The following is an 8,507-nucleotide window of genomic DNA, read 5'->3' on the forward strand; positions in this document are numbered from 1 at the left end:
CTGAGATACACAGAAAAGGTTAAAATTTATTACCTCTGTCAGTGTCAATTAGAAATAGGATAGGCCTAGGCAGGCTTACTATAGCATTGACATCTCCAGGTTTTCAGAGAGGAGAAACAATGTTAAGTAGATAACTTGATCATTGTTTCTGGCTCTCATAGGCTGGACTTGTCCTGAGTTCATCCTAACCAGCATTGGTATCTTACAAAGTCCAAGAAGAACAAAGCGGTTGTCCTATCTTTGATACTTTCCAGTGCGTTATTTTTTCTAAACCTTTTTTGGATGTATCTCCATTTTACATCTATAAGAATTGGAGAGCTTTAAGTGACAGCAGCAGGTTCACATCTTATCTTGAAAATAATCCCTCAGTACCTTGATGCATTTCTATTATGACAGCAAAATAGATTTGAACAGGCATAAAATCTGGAGTCAGGAAAACCTGAGTTTAAGTTCAAATTTATTGTCTACCCATTATTTTGCTCTGTAAGCCTCAGTTCCCACAAAACTAAAATGGAGATAATTATACTTACTTTGCTGGGCTATTGTAAAAATAAACACAAATGTAGATAAAGCATCTGGCCCATGGTGGGTGTTCAATAAAAAGAAGCTATTATTAACTACATCCTGTTTCTTTAGGAAGAGTATTATTTGGTTTAGTACTGCACTTTTACTTGGGCAAGAATTATAATTATCAGCTTCTAAGATTAACCAGTATTTATATCTACATTTTTCCCAAAAGGAAGGAAAATCTGTGGCTCCTAAAGTGTGCTATATTTGAGACAAGTTTCCTGCACTGGCAATGGCAGAGCTTTTGTGAGCCACTTCAGATTATAATATTCCATGGTAATTCGTCCCCTGTTTTCCAGTGGGTGATGATGTCACTCCTGTGTGATCCAGCCAGGCTGGAATAAGCCTTCCAAAACTACCTTGAACATTGGTCATGTTTGCTCATATTTGAGAGGAGATACTTCTGTGACATTACTTTGCTAATTTTCTTCTCTGCCACATATTTCCACGTGAAAAGAGAGGGCAGCCCTTCCCATGAGTTGTATCTACTTAGAGTCAACTGGGTAAAGCATTTATGAATACATTTTGGTTACATTGGCTACATCTTTTAAATGGGCTTTGACAACTAATCTTAGGATAGCTGGGCATTTTCCTTTGACCAGGAGAGATTGCAGAGTGCTTTTCTCACCTCCTCTCTCTTAGAGGTTTATAACGTGAAACAAAATACTAAGTTACTATTGTCAGCAGAGTAAGAGCAGTTCAAAATATCAGAAAATGTACTGATACACAGTTATCAGTCCCCAAACCCCACCCAATCAACAGATCTGGTGGATCTGTTTAATTTTCACCTCTCTAGTATCTATAGCCTATTTATTTAGACCTTCATGAGGGATTCAGAACAGATTCAAATTGCCTATGGAAAATGGTCTATTTCATTTAACACACATGCCCTGAAGACCCACTCTATGAAAGACAATTGTAAGGATAAAAACAAGAGTAGGATGTAGACTCTGCTATCAAGAAATTTTTCATTTGGTGAAAGAGATAGCCATGTACATAAAAAAAACACAAAGAAAAATGTTGTGTTATAAAGGATAGAAGCAATGTTGTGCTGAATAGATATTAATTATAATCAGAGAAATTGGGAAGCAGCTTACATCCCTGGACCAGGAATATAATGTAGCATTTCGACCCCTGGGTGTAAGTGCTCAGCATGGAACAAACATCAAGAGTGTGAAAGGAAAGAGCACAGTACGATTGGAGCGTGGGCGATCATCTGGCAGGGCTGGAGCAGTTCACCCGGAGCAAAAGTAGAAAGACAGGTGCAGCCCTATCAGAGAAACTTGAATAGAATGTTACATGTAGACTGGAGAATATGAGGTGAGAGGCAGGTGTGGAGGGGTGAAAATGGTCTAATTGGGTTTTGTATATGTTCAGTTTGAAGTGTTAGCAGAATTTTAGGTTCTCTTTGTCTAAGAGACAGCTAGAGTGTTTAGAGCTGAGGGAGAAAGACAGAAACTGAAGACAGTTTGACTTGCAACACCATAAAAGTGGTAGTTTCAATCATCAGCATGAAAATGGTAGTTACAGTCGTCAGCAGAAAGGTTGTAGTTGAAACTACGGAAGTGGACGAACTAACCCAACAACAAGGTGTAGATCAAGACCAGAAGAAGGTGAAGACAGATCCTTGGAGTATTCCTACCTTTAGGGCATAAATCTAGAAAATAGGGTCCATGACAGACACCAAAAAGAAAAAAAATAGGGAAGCAGGAAGAGAACCAGAAAAGCACATTATCATAGGCTCCAAGGGGGAGAAAAAGCCTCAAAGAAGAGCTGGTTGCTGAACAGGTGGTGAGTTCTGTCCAAAGGCTAAGGGTGACAATATCAAAACAAAAACTCTGTAGTTGTGAGGTCGCTGAGGTACTTGATGCTTTTTAATAGAGGTGTTGGTAGAGCTAGTAGATCGAGTAAAATTGTTAGCAGTTGGATAGTGCGTTAAAAAAGGGAACAGAGACCTCAGATTTAGAGGTGATAGAGTGGAAGGCTGCTGATGGATTTTCAGGGATATTAGTTTGAAGTGTCTCTTGAGAGATGTGCAGTTTTAAGTGTGCTGACTCCCAAATATTTTCTTGGCTCAGGCTCTGCGGAGTGTCTTTGTGTCAGGTCCCTGGGGAGAGGATATAAACCAAAAGCACTTGATTGTCTTTGCTGAAGAATGATAAAGAAAGCTATAATCGCCTGTGTGTTAGCACAGGTGAGGTCAGCATCATACAGGGTGGGATTGCCAGAGACAGAAGCAGAAATTGCCATTTGAAATAAACAAGTGTTACAGCAGAAACTCAAAGTACTCCTTGTGTTCCCCTTTCTCCTCTACATCTAAGCCCGCTAGAGAAAGGAAGGGAACTTGTGGGTTTGAGGGACATAGTAATACAAATGGATAGAAACTTGAAAATCTTTTATTAAGATTGGCTACTGAATCTTTGATTTTCTTCCCTTAAGATTAGTATGGCTTTTGACAAACTTATTATCATCTGTGCAAAACAGGCAAATACATTTGACTTCTGTTAAGCCCAAGAAGGCCTTAACATTCCCCCCAGCTTGACTACACTTCAGACAAATTTCTTCCTGCCTATAAGCCCCTGATCACCCTTTTCTTAGAGTATTTACTTTAGAAAGCTTGTAGTTGCAAATTCCTTCTCTGTCCCTTTGAGATGTAAATCTTCTCTCAGCCTCTTGCCAGTTTTACTACCTAGGAACGTCTTTCTCAAAGACCTGGGAGCCATCCCTTTGAAATGGAATCGTCAGGAAAGATAAGGTCCCTATCCCCATTCTCTGTAAGAGGGCAGGAAGCTAACTTTCCTAAGTGATAATTGCCAGTTAGCAAACTCAAATGGCCTAATCACATTGACAAACCTCCCCTCAATTCCCCCAAGGTACTTTCCTAAGACCTGGCTTCAACGCTTAAAAACCTTCCCATCTTGTTTCAATGGAGTTGAGTTTAGTCTCTTCAGTTGCAATATTCTTGACCCCTATTGCAACAATCTTGAGTAAAGCCTTCTTTCTTTGTTTAATTCTGGCTGTTGCAATTTTTATTTGATACTTTCAGAAAGCATATTTTATTATCATTGGAGCTTTGATTCTCATTCTTTATTTTTATTTTTTTATATTTTTAATGTTTATTTTGGAATAATTTCAAGTTTACAGAAATATTGCAAGAATAGTGCAAATAATCACTGTGTACTCTTTAGTCAGAAACACTAAAATTTAACATTTTACTATATTTGCTTTATCTCTCTCTTTTTATATATGCGCACGCGCACACACACACACACACACACACACACACACACACTCTCTTTTTTTTCTTTTTTAAAAAATTGTTTCGTACATGGCCCCTATCTTCCTAGGTTGGCTCAATCTAGAAAGACAAGAATGACGTGTTTTACTGCCAGGTGGATGGACTGGCCCAATAATTTGGAAGTATGGCTTAGTGGAATGGAAACTGAGAGACATATCCCAGCCAGCAAAGCAGAGGCATTTCAGCCCTTCCCTGAAGCATGATATATAGAATACACAATAATTTAATGTTTTAAAATGTAAAATGTCTATTAGTAATTTCTGATATTAAGGGGATTATCATGCCTATCTCTGTATTGAGCTAGTTCAGAAAAGTAGATTTGGGTCCTGAGTGATGGAATCTGGGCTCTAGAACATCTACTTGATTTAGATTTAGCTGCCTCCCATATGTGCTAAAGGATAAGGCCATGTTTTAAAAAGAGTTATGAAATATTTATTGAAAAAAAATACAGCAAATGTGCAGAAGCTGCTTTTCCAAACAAAATAACTTGGTCATTTTATTTTTATCCCCAAATTGCCTAAACGCACCAGCCAACATCATGGGCTAATGGTTGAAAATGAAGCTGTTCTTGAGTCATATGAGGCCAGAAATAAAAAATAAAATAGAAAAAAAAAACTTTTTGTATGGTTGAAATACTATCATTTAAAAACAGCCAAGATAACTTCTCAGCAATAAATATAGTTGCAAGACTATGTGCTAACTTTTGTGTATCTCCATTTTTTACTAGACATTAATACATCCTACAAGGGGAAAAAGATCTTTTAATGGAAATGCTGATATTGTCAAGATATGATGTTAAAAGGAAAACCTTAAATTGAACAGAGTTTAAATGAGCAAAGAATGATTCACAAATCGGACAGCCTCCCGAGCCAGAGTAGGCTCAGAGAGACTCCAGTGCAGCCACAGGGTTAAAGATTTATGGACAGAAATAGGAAATCGATGCACAGAAAATGGAACTGAGGTACAGAAACAGTGGATTGGTTACAGCTCAGTATTTGCCTTATTTGAACATGGTTTGAACAGTTGGTCACCTTTAATTGGCCAAAATTCAGAGATTGACACAAGAATTGGTTAGTTGGTTCACATATCCAGTTAGGTATCAGTTCACTACATATGGAGAAACTTTTAGGCTGAACTTAAAATATGAAAGGAGGCAGCTTTAGGCTAACCTAGGGGTTTCTTTATATGTCATATGATTCTGACCTGGCCTCTCATATCTTGAAAGTATTTAAAAATATTTTCAGCAAAGTGCTTATCCCACATCCTAATAGATTTGGATATTGAACTGAAAAAACACCATCCCTATTTGCCACTTGAACTCCTCAGTATAGTGTTCTCATTTTATAAGATTCCTGATTTTCTAATGGCAAATTTCTGTGGGCTACACTTTCGCTGGCTGCCATGGTACTAAATTTTATAATAAAAATAACTCCATGCTTTTATTTTTACTGAAGAAGGTGATGTCCATATAATCCAAGTTCATATGGTACAGAGGAGAGAATTGAGTAAGAAATAAGAACGAAACCCATACAGCCCTTTCCTCTGATTCGATCATTAAGGCATCAAGGGAGACAGCTGAATGTGTTCTCTATATATACTCCTGAAGTATTATATGAGAACGACAGAACCTTTCACAAAAGTTTATGAAAGCAAATTTCACACTGAATTCTTTTATCATTTGAAGAGGAAGGTGTAACTTGAACATTCAAAAAAATCTACAGAGGCTGTGTTTGGGTTAAGAAAAAAAAAAAAGAGAACACACTCCTGACAATCTTCTCACACCATGTTATTGAGCCCACATTTCTTCCTATTAAATGTACCCATGAGTTTTTGTAACCATTCACCCAAAAAGGTCACTTGGCATTTTAGCTCCTGAGATGGGGACACACTGGGTGGGTAATAATGGCCAGAGAAGTCAAAGGGATAAACTTAGAAGCCACTATCTCTACAACTTTAAAAACTCAAACCCTACCTCCTGTTGGGGCATAAAATTTTGAAAACCATTTGTAGACGTATCAGTGAGAGCCTGGGTATAAAAGAGGAATGATGCTTTGCAAAATCCCCCAAGACTGCCCGAGCTTTTTCATGGTAATGAAGAAATGTCAGTGGAAGTTGATGGGGCGTGTGTGCATGTGTATGGATGTGGGGGTGGATGGGGCGCGAGAGAGGGAAAGGCTGGCAGACTGAAATTTTACATCTCAAATGTCATTTGGAAATCACTTGCGTACTCCAAGCCCAAGTCCTAAACTCTTCTCCTGCTATTAAAAATGGTCTGCAAACAGGTCAGTCTGCTGTAAAAAATTGATTTGACAACAGCATTTTTAAGTCTTTGACGGCTTGAAGTTGGCAGCATTTTCTTCCGCTCTGATGTGGTTTGAACAGAAGCATGTTTATCTGTTATTTATGTAACAGCCTGATGAAAAAATGGGGCATGTGCTTCCCTTCTATTTGTCTTCTGCATTAACCTCATTTTGAGGTCAGGTGAAAATGCTATAGGTACTGATTGCAGCACGTTATCAGCATTATTGCTTAATGTGCCATCAACCACAAGTGCAAGTGGGCTCAGGATCATCGCCGCGGTCTTCCCAGGAATCATTTATCTGGGGCTAACTCCGAAAAAATCATTTAGAATTGTGACATTTAAAAATAAAGATTAAAAGTTCTGAAAGGAGCAGAAGTCATCCACACAGGGCCCTCTTGGCACCATAAATCAAAGTTTGTTAGAGCTGCAAATTGGAAGAGCATAACACAGAGGTGCAACCCTTTAATGTGGTTATGCAACTCACTGGTCTCCACCACTTACTAGACCACTTCTATTTTTGAGTACTATTCTCACAACGTAGACTGTGATTTTTTGGCAAACAAGCACAAAATCCAGGGTTAAAAAAGGTAAAATGTATCTAGCATAAAGCATCTTTTAAATGGAAATGCCAAGTTCTTTATAAATTTGAAAAATTTATTCATTACCCGGCTTCTGGGGGAGCCCCTTATTTCCATTTTTTTTTTTTTTTGCTGGGGCTGTTTCACCCCACTAGGCTTTCCAAATGGCTGTCCACAGATGCTGAGCCTTTGGTCACCTCCGAGTGGTGTTTGGAAAGAGTACTGGGGAACTGGGCTGCTTTTTGGCCTCCTTGCACACATTTCAAGTCAGAGCTTTTGATCTTAAGGTAATATAGAGCTTGGAAACAAAAAATCTGCATTTAGTTTGGAATATCTGAAAATGGCAGTGGTTAGGAAAAAGGATGTTAGGCATGGTTTGTGTGCAGGCTATGATAGGTACTTCCTTTCCAAAAAGGTGATATTTAGTGCTACAAATTAGTTATCATATCAGTATTAGAAGCTTTGTTAGGAATTCCAAATAATACGCAATTGTGATTATACACAAGGTGTTTGCAAGCCCCATCTTGTAGGTATTATTAAGCCACAGAATATTTTATACATTTTAATAATTAATAGTCAAACACCTTGCTAAATACTACTCCTTTTGAGGAGAAGTAGTAGAGAAAGAATACAATTGGCTGTTTATATTTTTGTCTTATTCATAAAGAGAATAAAATTATGTAAAAGTATTTATAAGGAATTTATCATCCCAAATGCATTTTAATAGTTGTAGATAAATACTTCTGTTTTGAGAAGGCTTCAGAGCTGTAACAGAAAATGAAATAAAGGGCTCATGTGGAAAGAACTTTACAGCATGCTGCAACTTGATTGTTCACACTTCAAAGCAATCCTAAGAAAAACTGTAAATAAGGACTAGGCATAAAACTCTGCTGGCACCTGGGAATACTCAGCCCACTGCACAACAGAACAGAATCTGAATTCTGGCAAACAGCCAACCTCTGTGGATAAATCTGGAAAGGCTTAATGTACACCGAAGAACTGATGTACTCAGAAACTATGTGGGTGTACTTAGCTTCATGCCACTTAGAGAACTCATTGACTTCCCTGAATACAAAGTAGATCTGGTCATCATGTGTTACACCAGATTCTAGTACTGCTTGCAAGCCCATAATAAAACCCAGAGTTTATAGGAAGGACTCACCTTTCTCAAGAGATACTCCTCCTACTCTCTCTCCTTTTTTAATGCTCATTTGGACTTATTAGAATCTCCAAAGCAGTTCTCATACACTTTAACAAGATGAAGATATACTAGGAAAGGTAATTGGGTGAGCATTACTAAGTGTGAGTCATAAATAGTGTAACAAAGGCTTTGAGTGAGTCATCTGCCTAAGTTACCATAGCTATACACAACATAACACTGCCTTTCTCTTTGTTAAGTGGACAAACTACCATAACGTCTAACAGTATCAATAGCATGTTTTTTTGAATAGCTCATTTTTAAATATTCTCAGTTGTTTAAGTTTATGTCATATATTTTCCAGATTAAGGCTCTTTGGAACAGAAACCACTGTTATAAAGATAGGCAACAGATCACTTGCGTATTTTAAAACAAGAAATGCACAGACATTGTAGGGATTTGTTTTTTCATGATAGCCTGGTAATGAAAAAGTTTAATACAAAACCTTTCATCTTCAAAGGGATCTGAAAAACATAATTATTCAACGCAATAGCAAATGTTAGATTTCTATTAAGTTAGCTGAATTTTCCAGTTTCTTTCCTTCCCTCAGCATACATTTTCCTA

General features: G+C 37.7%; 1 long non-coding RNA gene across 1 annotated transcript in view; it reads right to left on the reverse strand.

Annotated features, from left to right (window-relative positions):
- Positions 1-8,081, reverse strand: part of LOC129523695 (uncharacterized) — a 111,654-nt gene extending 103,573 nt beyond the window's left edge. The window contains exon 1 of the long non-coding RNA XR_008667272.1: positions 7,908-8,081. This is a non-coding gene — a long non-coding RNA (uncharacterized lncRNA). The remainder of the gene's footprint in view (positions 1-7,907) is intronic.
- Positions 8,082-8,507: the final 426 nt, after the last annotated feature.

This window comes from Gorilla gorilla, chromosome 6 (assembly GCF_029281585.2).
Source record: "Gorilla gorilla gorilla isolate KB3781 chromosome 6, NHGRI_mGorGor1-v2.1_pri, whole genome shotgun sequence".
NCBI lineage: Eukaryota > Metazoa > Chordata > Mammalia > Primates > Hominidae > Gorilla > Gorilla gorilla.